Source organism: Pan troglodytes, chromosome 3 (genome assembly GCF_028858775.2).
Source record: "Pan troglodytes isolate AG18354 chromosome 3, NHGRI_mPanTro3-v2.0_pri, whole genome shotgun sequence".
Classification (NCBI taxonomy): domain Eukaryota; kingdom Metazoa; phylum Chordata; class Mammalia; order Primates; family Hominidae; genus Pan; species Pan troglodytes.
This window is the reverse complement of record NC_072401.2, coordinates 18,021,458-18,039,237: the sequence shown is the minus strand read 5'-3', so window position 1 is coordinate 18,039,237 and position 17,780 is coordinate 18,021,458. Positions and strand designations below refer to the sequence as shown.

The 17,780-nt window shown below is 42.6% G+C and overlaps 1 long non-coding RNA gene and 1 pseudogene across 1 annotated transcript; both read left to right on the top strand.

Annotated features, from left to right (window-relative positions):
- Window positions 1-2,567: 2,567 nt before the first annotated feature.
- Window positions 2,568-3,208, top strand: LOC745827 (nascent polypeptide-associated complex subunit alpha-like; annotated as a pseudogene).
- Window positions 3,209-8,551: 5,343 nt separating this feature from the next.
- Window positions 8,552-13,819, top strand: LOC107974064 (uncharacterized). Its single transcript, XR_001716605.3, has 3 exons — window positions 8,552-9,325; window positions 10,825-10,978; window positions 12,302-13,819. It is a non-coding gene; the product is annotated as an uncharacterized LOC107974064 (long non-coding RNA).
- The last annotated feature ends 3,961 nt before the right edge of the window (window positions 13,820-17,780 follow it).

The following is a 17,780-nucleotide window of genomic DNA, read 5'->3' as shown; positions in this document are numbered from 1 at the left end:
AGACTGATACAGGTGAGGAGAGAAGGTGAGTGAAAGGCTTGAGGAAAGGCAGAAGAATGTGGCTGGTCTTTCACGGAACTGGAAGAAGGGGGATGTGGCTGCAGTATAGATAGTGAAGAGAAGATGGAGCTGGACAGGTAAGCAGGGTCCAGTGGTTGAACGCTTTTGTAGGCCACAGGATAAAGCTGATGGTGGCTTGTCCTATATGGAGCTGAAGCAGAGGAGAGAGGTGGAAAATTGCCATGCTGCTTGGAGGGTAGGATCAAGATGACTTCGTGATGGACTGGATCTGAAGCGAGGGGAAGGGGAAATTTAAAGATGACTCCTAAACTTCTAGCTTAAGCAACACAGTGGATATCCTGCTTTCAACTGAGATTGAAGACCCAGGAGGAGAAGCAATTGTGGTGAGGGTAATGAAGGAGGCAGCAAGGAAGACAGCTCCATTTTGCACAAATTGAGTTTGAGGAACCTGGGGATATCCAAGTGGAAAGATGCAATAGGCAGCTGGGTATATGGGTCTGGAGAGCAGGCGAGTCATGCTGGCTAGTGATGCCAGTTTTGGAAGTATTAGCATATAGCTAGAGTAAAATGTGGAGTCTAGGGAAGGTGATGTGTTTTTGTTTCTGTTTCGCTTTGGTTTTTGTTTTGAGACAGGGTCTCACTCTATCACCCAGGCTGCAGTACAGTGGCGCGATCTCAGCTCACTGCAACCTCCATCTCCTGGGTTCAAGCGATTCTCCTCAGCCTCCTGAGTAGCTGGGATTACAGGCATGAGCCATCATGCCCAGCTAATTTTTGTATTTTCAGTAGAGACGAGGTTTCACCATGTTGGCCCGGCTGGTCTTGAACTCCTGACCTCAAGTAATCCACTCGTCTTGACTTCCCAAAGTGCTGGGATTACAGGCATGAGCCTCTGTGCCTGACCAGCTGATGTGTTTTTGTTTGGTGAACAGCGATATGCTTACTTAAAAAAAATTTTTTTTTATTTACAAAAAATTATTGGTGGCCGGGTGCGGTGGCTCATGCCTGTAATCCCAGCACTTTGGGAGGCCGAGGCAGGAGGATCACGAGGTCAGGAGTTCAAGACCAGCCTAACCAACATGGTGAAACCCCGTCTCTACTAAAAATACAAAACTTAGCCAGGCGTAGTGGCATGTGCCTGTAATCCCAGCTACTCAGGAGGCTGAGGCAGGAGAATCTCTTGAACCCAGGAGGCAGAGGTTGCAGGGAGGTGGAGGTTGCAGTGAGCCGAGATCACGCCACTGCACTCCAGCCTGGGCAACAGAACAAGACTCTGTCTCAAAAAAAAAAAAAAAAAAAAAAAATATATATATATATATATATATATATGTAGATTCACAGGAGGTTGGAAAGAAAGTACGGAGAGATTCCACTTACCCTTCACTGGTTTTCCTCAGTGGTTACTTCTACATCTAGATAATTAGTGTAATATCAAAACCAGGAAGGTGCATTGGTCTAAGGTGTTCATACAGTTCAATGTTCTTTTATCATTTGTGTAGATTTTTGTAACTACCACTGGCATCAAGATACCAACCTATTCCATCACCACAAAGATCCTTCTTGAGCTACCCCTTTGTAGTCACAATTACCGCCTCACATCCCTAACCCTTGGCAACCTCGAATTTGTTCTCTAGCTCTATAATTGTATTATCTCTAGAATGCTATATAAGTGGAATCATAACGTATGTGAACTTGTTGGAGTCTTGCACTGTTGCCCAGGCTGGAGTGCAGTGGCATGGTCTCGACTCACTGCAACCTCCGTCTCCCAGGTTCAATTGATTCTCCTGCCTCAGCCTCCCAAGTAGCTGGGATGTATGTGAACTTTTGAGATTGACTTTTTCACCCAGTATTTGCTCTTGAGATCCATTCAAGCTCTCATGTATACCAGTAATTCACTCCTTTTTGTTGCAGAGTATTATTCCACGGAATGGATGTATCACAGTTTTGTTTTGTTTTATTTTTCTGTCATTCACCTATTGAAGGACATTTTGGTTGCTTCCAGTTTTTGGTAATTCCCAGTGAAGCTGCTATGAACATTTGTGTACAAGCTTTCATCTGGAAATAAGTTTTCATTTTTCTGGGATAAATGCCCAGGAGCATAAATGCTGGGTCATATGATGTACATTTAGTTTTTTTTGTTTTTTTTTTTTCTTTTCTTTTTTCTTTTTTTTTTTTTTTTTGAGAGGGAGTCTTGCTCTGTCACCCGGGCTAGAGTGCAGTGGCTCAATCTCGGCTCACTGCAACAACCGCCTCCTGGCCTCAAGCAATTCTCCTGCCTCAGCCCCCTAAGTAACTGGGATTACAGGTGCACACCACCACACCCGGCTAATTTTTGTATTTTTAGGAGAGATGGGATTTCACCATGTTGGCCAGGCTGGTCTTGAACTCCTGACCTGAAGTGATCTGCCTGCCTGGGCCTCCCAAAGTGCTGAGATTACAGGTGTGAGCCATCGTGCCCAGCCCCATTTAGTTTTTAAAAAATAAACTGTTGCCTTCTTGCTGGCTGTCTTTCTGCCACCATCCTGGTCTCATGTTCCCTGCACTAAATGCCTGGTGAAGCCACAGAAACCATTCTTGCTACAGAGCAGGAGTTGCCACAGCCCCAGGTGGAGACCGGGTCTGGAACAGAAGCTGACAGTGATAAATCAGTACCAGAGCTCGAGGAACAGGATTCCACAGAGATACCACACAAGCAGCCCAGCTGGCAGCAGCAGCTGAAATCAATGAGTGTCAATCCGTAAAGCAAAACAGAGTTAGAGTGAAAAGACGGCACGTAAGGCTATGTCCAAACTCGGTCTTCCGTAGATAACAGGGGTTACTACAGTCACTACTGGAAATCTAAGAATATCTTCTTTGTCATCACAAAACCAGATGTCTACAAGAACCCTGCTTTGGATACCTATGTGTGTGTTTTTGGGGAAGCCAAGATCAAGGATTTATCTTAACAAGCATGGGTAGCACCTGCTAAGACACAGAGTGAGCTGTCTCAAACTTTATTCAAGAAAACACACAGACTCCAACTATACAAGAGGAGACTGGAGAGGAAAAGGTTGATGATACAGGTGTGGAAGTTAAGGACGTAGAATTGGTCATGTCACAAGCAAATGTATTGAGAGCAAAGGCAGTCCAAGCCTTGAAGAACAACAGTAATCATATTGTAACTGCTATTACAGAATTAACAATGTGACCACCTGAAAATGACTTTTTTTGTGTGTTTCAAAAGAATAACTGCAACTTGGTTTGAAATTTGTACCTGTTTCTATCAAAAATAAAATTATGGCTTCTTCTTGGAAAAATATTAGAATAAAATAAACATTCAAATTATGCAAAGTCCCACAGTCACTGCACTCCCAGCCCAGGCGATTATTAATGGCCAACCATTTGCCTTTTAAAGAATTTCTTGGCATTCTTCTGCTTCCAAAATAAAGGAGACTAATCATCTTTTCTCTTATTTTCACCTCTGTCAGGTCTGGGATCTTCCTTTAATACTACCCTGGGCCAAGAGCAGTGGTTCATGCCTGTAATCCCAGCATTTTGGGAAATAGAGGCAGTAGTATCACTTGAGCCCAGGACTTGGAGACCAGCCTGGATAACATAGTGAGACTCCTGTCTCTACAAAAACTACAAAAATTAGCCGAGTGTGGTGGCACAAGCCCATAGTTGAGGCTGCAGTGAGCGGTGGTGGCACCACTGTACTCCAGCCTGGGTGACAGAGTGAGATTCTGTCTCAAAATTAAAAAGAAAATAATCTGGTGTCCCTGAAATGTAAGTGACTGTCCTGAGAAATCCTGATGCCTTTTTTTAATTTTTAAACTGCAGAGGTCCTTTGTGAATGAGAACTCTTGTTTTCTTTTCTTTTCTTTCTTTCTCTTTTTTTTTTTTTTTTTTTGAGATGGAGTCTTGCCCTGTCACCATGGTGGAGTGCAGTGGTGTGATCTTGGCTCACTGCAACCTCCAACTCTCTGGTTCAAGCAATTCTCCTGCCTCAGCCTCCCGAGTAGCTGGGATTACAGGCATGCGCCACCACGCCCGGCTAATTTTTGTGTTTTTAGTAGAGACGGGGTTTCACTATGTTGGCCAGGATGGTTTCCATCTCCTGACCTCGTGATCCGCCCACCTTGGCCTCCCAAAGTGCTGGGATTATAGGTGTGAGCCTCTGCGCCCGGACTGTTTTCTTGTTTAGCAGTTTGCTCATCTACGTATGCTTTCTGAGACAAACTGTTCTCAGTATTGAGGATTAGAATAAACTCCTTTCTCTAATAAAAGAACACTGACTGAAAAAAAACCCAAACGTATCGTTACAGTTATCAATACGTCAAATGTATGCTTGCCACGATTTTTCATATGACAAAGTAATTTTTCTTTTTTGGTAAAATAATTTAATTCTAATTTGGTCTTCACTAGTGGGGTTAAATTTAAGTTCTTAACCATTCTGGTGCCTTATATTTTCTTTCTTTTTTTTTTTTTTTTTACATCCCCATGAACACCAAGGAAGCTCTGTATATTTTCTGTGGCAACACCTGCAAACTTGTTTACCTCAGCAGCTCGCAAATGCCAACTCTAAACCATCAACTGGGTAACTCCAAACACACACACCACACACACACTCCTCTCTCTCTCTCTCTCTCTCTCTCTCTGGAGTCTACCTTCCTTCTTTCCTCTCCTCCCTCCCCAAAGAGATTCTGATTTAGTTTTAAAAAGCTCACCAGGTAATTCTGACCATCAGCCAGGTTTGGAAACTATTGAGATAATTCCTCACATCTGTGTCGGTCTATCTACCCATCCTGCTTTCCTTATTCCAGAAGAGATTTAAGGTGTTGACTTAATTAAATACAGTAATTTGGGAAACCATTTAAGAAAATAAAATATAAACAGTGATTTAATCTTTATCTTCTTTCTCATAATTTTGTATTTTTTTAAGTTTTCTGATATATATTCTTACAGTGATAATTTTTAAAAAGAATGAAACTTTATAGATATAAAATTGAGTTAGGGCAGGGTGTGGTGGCTCCCGCTTCTAATCCCAGCATTTTGAGAGGCCAAAGAAGGCTGATCACTTTAGCTCAGGAGCTCAAGACCAGCCTGTACAACATGGCAAAACCCCATCTCTACAAAAAAATACAAAAATTAGTCAGGTGTGGTGGCGCACGCCTGCAGTCCCAGAGACTCGAGAGGCTAAGGTGGGAGGATTGCTTGAGCCCGGGAAGTGGAGGTTGCAGTGAACTGAGATCGCACCACTGCACTCCACCCTGGGTGAGAAGTGAGACCCTGTCTCACACACACACACAAAAAGGCCAGTCACTTGTTAGAGTTGCTGGGCCTATGTATTATACTATTTTATCCTTGATGAGTTATTAATCAAGTATAGTAATTTGATTTTTACAACCCTGAGCTGCCACAGAGGACCAGAGAGAAAACCTTTATGGCTGTGACCTTACAGGTTACTGGTAGGATGTAAGACCTCTAAAATTCTTTTTTTTTTTTTTTTTTTTGACAGAGTCTTGCTCTGTCGCCCAGGCTGGAGTGCAGTGGCCAGATCTCGGCGCACTGCAAGCTCCGCCTCCCGGGTTCACGCCATTCTCCTGCCTCAGCCTCCCGAGTAGCTGGGACTACAGGCGCCCGCCACCACGCCCGGCTAATTTTTTGTATTTTTGATAGAGACGGGGTTTCACCGTGTTAGCCAGGATGGTCTCGATCTCCTGACCTCGTGATCCGCCCGCCTCGGCCTTCCAGAGTGCTGGGATTACAGGCGTGAGCCACCGCGCCCAGTCAAGACCTCTAAAGTTCTAACAGTTTTTGTTTCCTAGGGTCCTGCAACACCCCCCTGAGAAATAACCCTCGTTATACTTAGCAACGTTATCTAAAATATTAAAAGGTATTTCCTTACTCAATTGGAACCTGAAACTGGAAGCACAGTGGAATCACAGAGTGACTCTGAGCTGAAAGAATCATTCAAGATTCCTTGATCCAACCGGCAGCCCCACGCCCGCTAAGACATGATGAGTTTATGGTCAATCGATTGCTTCCCCCTAGTGGCAAAAGGTGGTCATACCACTTCCATTTTTAGACATGTTTAACCTTAGAATCATAGTTTAGAAATTATTTTGCACCATGGATTGCTTTGATATGATTATTAAAACATATACGGTGTGATAGTATTATATAGTATCCATGGTAAAACTATTAGCTAATGCATTTAACAATCACAGCAACAATACCTAAGGCAGTCAAAGCTCATTACTTCTCTAGTTTCTTTCTGATTCACTTATGAAACAATTTATCCCTGATTTATAATATTCCTCCTAAGTCTTAAAGAAAATGCACATAGTTGTGTAGTTATAAATAAGCTCTGTTCAGAGCAGACCACATTATAAGCCAGTATGATTAAGATTCCAGAAATGGCGAATTGCCACCAAATAATTATAGCCTTTGGTAACAAACAGAACAAAACAAAAAAGAAAACAATGACACTTTTAACTACCAGATCCAGGATTTGATAAAATGATCATGCCCAGAACGAGCTTTGTCATTTTGTGGCAAATTGTTCTTAAAGCCTCAACTGAACTCAGCAAAGCTTTAAAATCATCTTTTGATTTTAAAAGTGGCGTCCCAGAAAAGCTTATATATAATTATATATATATATATATATTTTTTTTAAATGCTGCCTTATTCAGTTTTCAGGGAATTTTTACATGTATGGTATTATTATCATTTGCCCCTTCAACTACTCTCCTTGGTAGACAGGAAAGGTATTAGTATACCTTTTTTTTTTTTTTGAGATGGAGTGCAGTCACACAATCTCGGCTCACTGCAACCTCCGCCTCCTGGGTTCACGCGACTCTCCTGCCTCAGCTTCCCCACTAGCTGGGATTATAGGCATGCACCACCACCCCTGGATAGTTTTTGTATTTTTATTGGAGATGGGGTTTCCCCATGTTGACCAGGCTGGCCTCAAACTCCTGCCCTCAAGTGATCCACCCATCTCGGCCTCCCAAAGTGTTGGGATTACAAGCGTGAGCCACCACGCCCCGCCAATATACCTTTTTTATGGTTGAAGAAACTGAGGCTCAGAGATATCACAGAGCAATAGGGTCCCAGAAATGGGACAAAAATCATGGTTGTTTCACTCTTCTTGAAATGTTTCAGACTTTTACATCCAACTGTCTGCTATGCATTTTTACTGGGATGTCTCATCCACAGGCCCTGAGATCCACCTCATCCCTGGATCCTGTTACAGGTAGTGACACTGCTTTCTACTCAGTCGTCAAACAAGAGGTCTGGGAGACCTCCCCGATCCTTTCTCCTCTATCCTCTCTTGCAACTGATGTCTTGCTGATTTTCCTGACCCTCCTCCACTTCGTATTGTACCCTTGTATTAGAGTGCTAGGGCTGCCACAGACTGGGTGGCTTCAACAACAGAAATTTATTTTCTCATAATTTTGGAGCTAGAAGTCCAAGATCAAAATGTCAGAAAGCTTGGTTTCTTCTGAGCACTCTCTCCTTGGCTTGTAGATGGCTGTTGTGTTAGTCTATTTTACGTTGCTATTAAAGAATACCTGAGGCTGGGTAATTTATAAATAAAAGAGGTTTATTTTAGCTCACAATTCTGCAGACAGAATGCGCAGAATCTTATACTATGCTTCTGTATAAGAAGCATAGTAGGACAGGGGTGGTGGCTCACGCCTGTAATCCCAGCACTTTGGAAGGCCAAGATGGGTGGATCACTTGAGGTCCAGAATTCCAGATCAGCCTGGTCAATGTGGGGAAACTGCATCTCTACTAAAAATACAAAAATTAGCTGAGTGTGGTGGCGCACACCTGTGATCCCAGCTACTTGGGAGGCTGAGGCAGGAGAATCACTTGAACCTTGGAGGCAGAGGCTGCAGTTAGCTGAGATTGTGCCACTGCATTCCAGCCTGGGCAACAGCACCAGACTCCATCTCAAAAAAAAAAAAAACAAAGAAAAAAGAAAAAGAAAAAAAAAGCATAGTGCTTGTCTCTGCTTCTGGTGAGGCCTCAGGAAGCTTGTTTTTTGTTTATTTGTTTGTTTGTTTGTTTTTTATGTGAGACAGAGTCTTGCTCTGTCGCCAGGCTGGAGTGCAGTGGCGTGATCTCAGCTCACTGCAACCTCTGCCTCCCGGGTTCAAGCGATTCCCCTGCCTCAGCCTCCCTGGTAGCTGGGATTACAGGCATGCATCACTACACCTGGCTAATTTTTTGTATTTTAGTAAAGACAGGGTTTCACCATGTTAGCCAAGATGGTCTCGATCTCCTGACCTCATGATCCTCCCACCTTGGCCTCCCAAAGTGCTGGGATTACAGGCTTGAGTCAACGCGCCCGACCTGGAAGTTTTTACTCATGGTGGAAGGCAGAGTGGGAGCAGGCCTGTCACATGGTGAGAGAGAAAGCAAGGGGGGAGGAGGAGCTGCCAGGCTCTCTTAAACAACTAGCTCTCCTGTGAACTAATAGAGCGAGAATTCACTTGTTACCACGGGGATGGCCCAAGCTATTCTTGAGAGATCTACTCTCATGAGGGATCTGCCCTGTGGTAGCGAGCCTGTAATCCCAGCTGCTGGGGAGGCTGAGGCATGGGAATCTCTTGAACCCGGGAGGCGGAGCTTGCAGTGAGCCGAGATCAAGCCACCGCACTCCAGCCTGGGCAACAGAGCGAGACTCCGTCTCACAAAATAAATAAAAGCCCCGTCTCCAAATATGTCACATTGTGAGGTACCCGGGGTCAAGACTTCAACATAAGTTGGCGGGGGGCGGGGTGCAGGGCATAACCCTGCCCATGACAGCCCTGGTTCATTTCTGAACTGGTTGAAGGCTGCCTCCCTCTGCCCTTGACGCCGCACCACCTTCCTGCCTGGATCCTCTGCTCCCATGTACTGTCCACATGCTGCTCGAGGGCTCCTTCTTATGCGCCACCTATCCTGCTTCTCAGCCCTCAGTGAAGCCCAGTTCCTTCACAGGACGCAGGAATCCCTCTTGAACCTGGCCCTACCTTTCTCGCCTGCCTGTGTTCCTTCCATACTTCTTGTCTTGCGCTTGTCCCAGTGGGCGCTGAACTGCTGTGACCTGGCTGTGCTGTTTCCTGACTCGATACTTCTGCTTCTATTTATGCCCTCACCCTGAGTTTTTTGCCTTTGCCTGCCTACCCCTTCTTCATTCTTCAAAATTGACAGTGAGAGGGAGACTTCTGTGGTTCCTTGAATTCCATCCCAGTTCTGGCTTCTGGCCCAGAGAGACTTGCATGCATGCACAGAACTCAGCACAGGCAGACGGCATGTGGACAGATCACAGGTGAGCAGATCGCAGTAGGCATTACCTCGGGAACAGTCTGTTAAGGACATGCTGATCACTGCACCAAAGAACTGTCCCCGTACCCCAGGGGGTGTCAGCTGTCTAGGCCAGGTGGCCTGTAGGAGACACCTCCTTTCATCAGGCAGGCAAAGCTACTGTCTGGTTTTATTATGTCTCTCTTAATACAGAGGCAATTCAATTTCTTCCCACTTTTGGCTGGCTATATATAGATACATATATATTTTATATGTGTATATACATTTAACAGATTCATACCTGTGAGGCTGATACAAATTTATGAAGACATTAATTTATACCTACCCCCTGACTTTCCCCATTCAAGCTAGCTGCAGGCCTCACCTTAGGGGAAATTTGCGGCAATGTGGAAAACAGAAGAGCTATCACTGACTTTGCAGTAAGTACTCTGGGTTATCTAGATTGTGATTCATGCCCAGTACAGTGGACCCAGGGTTCCATCGAACTTGCTTTCACAGTTTAGCCAACTCCAACCTCATTGCTGCAGCTACTTTAACCCCAGCTAAACTTTAAAATAATAGCACATAAGCACTTCCATACTAGCAAATTTACTGTAAACTTACCCTCGCCCCAGCATGTAATTACCTTTTTTTTTTGGGGACAGAGTTTTGCTCTTGTTGCCTAGGCTGGAATGTAATGGCATGATCTCGGCTCACCACAACCTCCTCCCAGGTTCAAGCTATTCTGCCTCAGCCTACCGAGTAGCTGGGATTACAGGCATGTGCCACCATGCCCGACTAATTTTGTATTTTTAGTTTCTCCATGTTGGTCAGGCAGGTCTCGAACTCCCGACCTCAGGTGATCCACCCACCTTGGCCTCCCAAAGTGCTGGGATCACAGGTGTGAGCCACCCCGCTGGGCCATGTAATTACTATTAATGGTTTTGTTTGTAAACCCCACCGCTTCCTGATCCAGGCTGTGTCAGGATCAGCTCTGGCCATCCTCCAACCTCATGTTATCATAAAATACAATGTTTGTGTTTCTAGTTCCTGGTCTGTAAACTGCCCAAACAATGTCATCTTCATCTTTGTATCCCCAGGACCTGGCATTGTGCCAAACACATAGTAATGTTCCCAAAATAATCTGTTGAAAACAAAATGAAAATAATTTGATCTATGGGATGACAGGGCAGGGACAATGAAGTAACTATTTGGAATAATTTTCAGTAAGAAGCTTTTGTTAATGGAGGTGGAGAGTGGAGGTAAATGTCCAGGGGAAACAAAATTAGCCATGGGCTGATAATTATTGAAGCTGGATAATAGTTACCTAGAACTGCAATACTGTAGTTTCTATACATATATATATATATAAATAAATTAGGCCTATTAAATACATATTCACCAATAAAAAGTAAAAAGTGAAAACAAACCCATGTCTGTTTACTAAGAAATGAGTGTGAGAAGGAAGTGCTAGTTCTATAATGAAGCAGGCTGTCACTTCTGCTTGTTTACTTTGCATTTCAGCACAGCGGCCCTTTGTGAGGAACAATGACAATGACTTCCACCTCTTCCGGGGAGAAGCCCAGATGAGGAGGTCAGTTGCTGTGGCCTGTCAGCCCTAGAGGTGATGTCACCGTCTCCCGAGGACAAAACCTTCATTTAGCTGCAAGAGGGAACAGTTGAGTAGTAAAGTGATTATTGTTGTGGGTCATCCTTTGGCTCAGATTTTGTAAACAGATTCATCTTGAATGACTGCATGCATAGGGATTACAGGAACGACTGCACTGTCTGAAATGACAAGCCTGGAAATTTCCACTGTAGGGGGATGTCATGGGATTCACTACTGGTATAGCCATTAAAACTTACAAAGAAGAAAATTCTGTAGAAATAAAAGCATGCTTAATATATTTATTTGAAGAAAGCAGAAGGAAAATAAGTCTGATGTGTATCGCATGGGAAGAGGGACATTATGACGGCATAAAAAAGTTAAAATGGGCCAGGCGCAGTGGCTCACGCCTGTAATCCCAGCACTTTGGGAGGCCGAGGTGGGCGGATCACGAGGGCAGGAGATCGAGACCATCCTGGCTAACACAGTGAAACTCCGTCTCTACTAAAAATACAAAAAAAAAAAAAAAAAAAATTAGCCAGGCGTGGTGGCAGGTGCCTGTAGTCCCAGCTACTTGGGAGGCTGAGGCAGGAGAATGGCGTGAACCCAGGAGGCAGAGCTTGCAGTGAGCCGAGATAGCACCACTGCACTCCAGCCTGGGCAACATAGCAAGACTCCATCTCAAAAAAAACAAAAGTTAAAATGTTGAGATATTATGCCACAACATGGATGAACCTTGAAAACACTAGGCTAAGTAAAAGAAACCAGTCATTGGTTATACAATAACCATATCTGGTATAATTTCACTTCTATGAAATATCTAGCACAGGCAAATTCATAGAGACAAAAAGTAGATTAGTGTCTAGGGCTGCATGGGGAAGAGAATGAAGAGTGATTACCAGTGGGCAGAAGGTTTCTTTTTTGGGTAATAAAAATGTTCTAAAAATGTGGTGACATTGCACAATTCTGTAAATATACTGAAAACCACTTGAGTTGTACATTTTAAATAGCTGAAATTTATGCTGTAAAAATTCTAGCTCAATAAAGCTGTCAAAAATGCTGGGGGTATTGGGAAAAGAGGATTCTTTTTTAAAAATTGTCTTATTGCATCAATTTATTACATTTTCAATAAACAATACAAAATGTATTTTCACATAGTAAAAATCCAGCAAGGATACATCACATTCACCAATGATAATAAATATTTATTTTTGAAAGCCCAGACAGTGTATTTCTGATAAATCTTAAAATTGAAGATATTCAAAATTCAGTGCAATCAAATTTCCATTGTCTGTTTGACAATTAAACACCAGTGTGGAGTGCATTTGGTTTTCTAGCAGGTACTGCAGCAGCTGCTGATGGCCTCTTCTCTTTTTTCTCTGTTTCTTTGTCAAGGATGAAGTTGGCAAGAGTTCGCATGCTAGCCAGTGCTCCAGGGTGAGGTAGCAGTGGTCCCTAATTTCAAATGGGAGTTAAATTGGTCTTCCCAAATCACTACCATGGCCCAGTTGTTATTTTAATGGTGTTTTCCTCATGGTTTTGTGTGGCATGGTAGCAAAATGTTATTGAGTTGCCTTCATTCTTCTGTTATCTCTAACCACATATCCAGCTTCCTGAGTTTCTCTTTTTCATTTATAAAATAGGAACGATGACAGTACCTGACTTAAAACTCTACCATGTTAAACAACAACAACAACAAAACGGTAGCTCTCTCAGGTTGATTCCAAGGCTGGGATCGGGAAAGTACTAAATGAGCCTAGACTCTTGCCATGCCATAGGCGAGGAAGTGCTCAGATAATGGTGTGGGCATGTCAAAAGAACAGGAGCTGGCTGGAAAGAGCTCTCACCAGCCAAATTTGGGATAATTTGAGTATCAAAATAAATGATGATGGTAATGGAGAGTAAACAATGGAACAAAATAGGAATTCATGAGTCTGTAGTGATATAAATGTACGAATCAGTGGGAGAGAAGGGAAAGCTCTTCCCTACAGTAGAATGCCAACCAATAAACTTAGAAGAAATAATGGGATTAGAAAAGGAACCATTTGGCAATCACCACGGTAACAACTGATTCAGGCAGAAAATCATCAACGGATGCTAAAGTCATGGTTTGAATGGTGAGAATTTGATGAGAAATATCTCTCAACAAGATACTAATTAAAATGGGAAAAGTAGAAACTACAGTGGAGAAATCTGCCAGTACTACTTCGTAGATGATTAAAGTGAACATCATCCGCAATGGGAGAGAAAAGAATCACACGCTTTCTGTTGAGATGCGCTGAGATGGACAAAATGTCATCTTGCAGGTATTCTTGCCGAGAAAGCACATGCCTGAATCTAATCATAAAGAAGCATCAGGCAGGGGGCTGGGCGTGGTGGCTCACGCCTGTAATCCCAGCACTTTGGGAGGCCGAGGCGGGCGGATCACGAGGTCAGGAGACCGAGACCATCCTGGCCAACACGGTGAAACCCCGTCTCTACTGAAAATACAAAAAATTAGCCGGGCGTGGTGGCGGGCGCCTGTAGTCGCAGCTACTTGGGAGGCTGAGGCAGGAGAATGGCGTGAACCCGGGAGGTGGAGCCTGCAGTGAGCCGAGATCGCGCCACTGCGCTCCAGCCTGGGCGACAGAGTGAGACTCCGTCTCAAAAAAAAAAAAAAAGAAAAAAGAAAAAAAAAAAGCATCAGGCAAACTCAAATTAAGGGAGATCCAAAAAAGAATGTCCCATGTCATTCAAAAATGTCAATGTCATAAATGACAAGCACTGAGGGATTGTACTGATATAGAGGAGACTAAAGAGAAATGAAGACCAAGTGCAACCTGGACCTTGCAGCAGTAGAAAATATTAAAACAACAAGAACTATAAAGGACATAAAGGGAACCACTGACAAAACTGGAATAAAATCTGTAGATTAGATAACAGAACTATGCCAGTGTTGATTTCTCAGTTTTCATCATTGTACAGTGGTTGCTGTACATTGTGTTTTAGAAAATATACATGGACATATTTAGGGGTAAAGTGGTAAGATGTCCTTGGCTACTTACTTGCAAATGGTTCAGCAAAAATTTATGCACACAGATGTTTGCACAACACACATAGAGAAAGAAAAAGGAGGGAGACTATGATAAAGCATATGTGATAAAAATTTTAATTTAAAAAAATTTTTTTAAATTTCTCCATTTTTTGCAGAGACAGGGTCTCACTTTGTTGCCCAGGCTGGCCTCGAACTCCTGGACTCAAGTGATCCTCCTGCCTCAGCCTCCCAAAGTGCTGGGATTATAGGCATAAGCCACTGAACCTGGCCCAAATGTGATAAAGTTTTAACATTTGGAGAATCTAGCTAAAGAATATTTAGGAAATTTTTGTACTCTTTTTGCAACTTCCTCTAAGTCTAAGGCTATGTAAAAGTAAAAAGTTATAAAAATGCCATGGGAATTAAATGTGATAATACAGGTAAAGCAGATAAAGTGTTTAGCACAGTAGCTGGCACGTGGGAAACACTTTCTGCAAGATAGCTGGTATTACAAAATTTATCGGCCAATATACAACCTTCTACTCTTTTCGGTACATCTGTCCATTGTCTATAGCAGGCGTGCCCAAACCCAAGGCCACACAGACTGGTACTGGTCCGTGGCCTGTTAGGAACCAAACAGACTGCACTGCAGGAGATGAGCTGTGGGCCAGCAAGCATTACTGCCTGAACTCCACCTCCTGTCAGATTAGCGGCCACATGAGATTCTCGCGGGAGCGCCAACCCTATTGTGAGCTGTGCATGTGAGGGACCTAGGTTGCACACTCTTTTTAAGAATCTAATGCCTGATCTGAGGTGGAACAGTTTCATCCTGAAACCATCTAACCCCCACCCCCAACACACAATTTTTCCAATTGTGCATCCTTTTACCATATCATCTAGCAATCACACTTCTTGACATTTATCCAAAGAAGTTGAAAACTTATGACCACAAAAAAACTCATGACCACTGCAACCTCCCTGGTGCCAAAAAGGCTGGGGACCGCTGGTCTAAAGAACACACGGGCTTCATCTCTCCTTCCACACTCTGCTTGTCTCCATTTCTGCCTTTGCCTGGCATGCACCCTGTAACCCTCCTGGCCAGCATGAAACATTTTTAGTTGATCTCTAGTTCCTTTCCCAAGAAACTTTATTCACTAATCCCTATACCAACCTCTTCTTTTCTGAACTTCTGTAAATCCAATTACTAATCTAAAAAGTAAGCATTGGCTTATTATCTGTCATAGGTGATTTTTTTTCTTTGTAAGAAGAAAATGGTGAAATACCATACACACCCATTAGAATGGCCAAAATCCAGAAGAGAGATGATACCAAATGCTGGTGAGGATGTGGAGCAACAAGAACTCTCATTCATTGCTGGTGGGAATGCAAAATGGTACAGCCACTTTGAAAGACAGTCTGGCAGTTTCTTATAAAACTAAGATCCTTTTACCATATCATCTAGCAATCACACTTCTTGACATTTATCCAAAGAAGTTGAAAACTTATGACTACAAAAAAACCTGCACAAGGATGTTTATAGCAGCTTTATTCATAATTACTAAAGCTTGGAGGAAACCAATATGTTCTTCAGTAGATAAATAGATAAATAAACTTTGGTACACACAGACAATGGAATTCAGTGCTAAAAAGAAATGAGCTATCAAGGTACTAAGACATGGAAGAAACGTAAATACAGTTTACTAAATGAAGGAAGCCAGTCTGAAAAGGCTACATACTGTATAGATACATATATAGGTACATACACACATACTGTACCTACATATGTATAGATATTGCAAAATTCCAACTGGCACATTACAGGCATTAGCCACCATACCTGGCCTATTTTCTAAATAATTTAGGAACAGTTTCTGGGTGCTTAACATCTGTCAAAGAGCGAAAGCCCTAGAAAGATTCCTGTCCTGGCTGGGCGTGGTGGCTGACGCCTGTAATCCCAGCACTTTGGGAGGTTGAGGTGGGCGGATCACCTGAGTTTGGGAGTTCGAGACCAGCCTGACCAACATAGAGAAACCCCATCTCTACTAAAAATACAAAATTAGCCAGGCGTGGTGGCTCATGCTTGTAATCCCAGCTACTCAGGAGGCTGAGGCAGGAGAATCACTTTAACCCAGGGGGTGGAGGTTGCAGTGAGCTGAGATCGTGCCATTGCACTCCAGCCTGGGCAACAAGAGCGAAACTCTGTTAAAAAAAAAAAAAAAAAAAAAAAAATCCTGTCCTCATAGAGATGACATTCTCATGGAGAAAGACAGGCAGTATACAGTTAAGTATAACACAAATATCAATTATCTAGCATGTTAAAGATAAGCAAAAAGAAAACGTCGAGCAGGGTAGTAAAGATGAACAATAGTGGTAAGGTATAAGGCAGGCTTCACTATTAAACTGGGTTTAATTTGAGGCAAGACTCAAGGTCACAACGCAACCTCAAACCTCCTGAGAAGTCAATTCCCAAAATAGATGGGAAGGCAATTCCTAAAGTTGTGAGAGATGATGTAATCATTTACTTTGTGAGTAAGTGTCTTTTTGCCCTGACAAAGCTTAGAATTAAGTACAAAAATACTTAAAAGAAGCAAAATCAAGGTATTGATATTTTTGATTTTAAAATTTGTACTTCCTTATTAGTTTATGTATTGGTGATGAAAGAGAAGTTGGTCTGCTGGTGAAACAGGACAGCCGTATATTTCTAATGATTTGGAATCATGTTTTGCTTATTTATATACAGGGCTGGAATTTTTTTTTTTTTTTTTGAGACAGAGTCTCGCCCTGTCGCCCAGGCTAGAGTGCAATGGTGTGATCTCGGCTGACTGCAACCTCCGCCTCCCAGGTTCAAACAATTCTCCTGCCTCAGCCTCCCGAGTAGCCGGGATTACAGGCGCCTGCCACCCCACTCAGCTTTTTTTTTTTTTTTTTGTATTTTTAGTAGAGGCATGGTTTCACCATGTTGGCTAGGCTGGTCTCAAACTCCTGACCTCGTGATCCGCCCTCCTTGGCCTCCCGAAGTGCTGGGATTACACGCTTGAGCCACTGCGCCCAGCCAGAATTTTAAAGATAACTTAAGGTTCACAGCATTTTAACTTTAATTCATTAGACTTAGAAGAATTATTAAATTTTGTCAGTTAATTGGAGTGCATGGAAAATAAATTAAGTTATATAGGCTGTTTCAAGATGTTTATTTAGTACATTCATAAAGGGGACCAAATGGTAAACCAAAGCTTTTAAAAAGAGATCACTAAAATTTGCTAACCTAAAAAACAGAACAATAATATTTATAAGCTGAACTTCAATTTAAGGAGGAACAAATTTTGTGAATGTATAACTTTAATAAATGGAATATTACCTATTTCAATGTATTATTATTATTATTTTCATTTTTGCTGAAAGGCATACAACCTGCTATGTAAAGGGAACTTGAAAAAGTCATGCATTCCCATTCTTTACTTTCTGAAGTACCTGTTTTTGCCACAGTTTTGTAAATTCTAACTAACTTGTTAAAGTTTGCCATAGTGATGACTGAGAAAAGAGACGAGGCCTTCATGATGAGGGCTTTAAAGAAACAAAGGCATACTTACAAAACAAGATTTAAAACATCACGATTAATTAATTTTCAAGAAAATTGTTTTCATTACAAGGAATAACCTACTACAGCAAAACCCTGAAGGGTGGGCTTTTAAAATGGTTCAGCTGACTACTCACCATAGGAACACTACTTTTCAAAACTAAAGTAAAATTTTGAGTAGTTTGTTTTGGAGTCAGAAATCACCATTACTGACATAGTTAATAAACAGCTGGTATATCAGGAGCCACCTCTCAGGTGGGCCACTTGAGCTGTGGTACCCAGGGAAG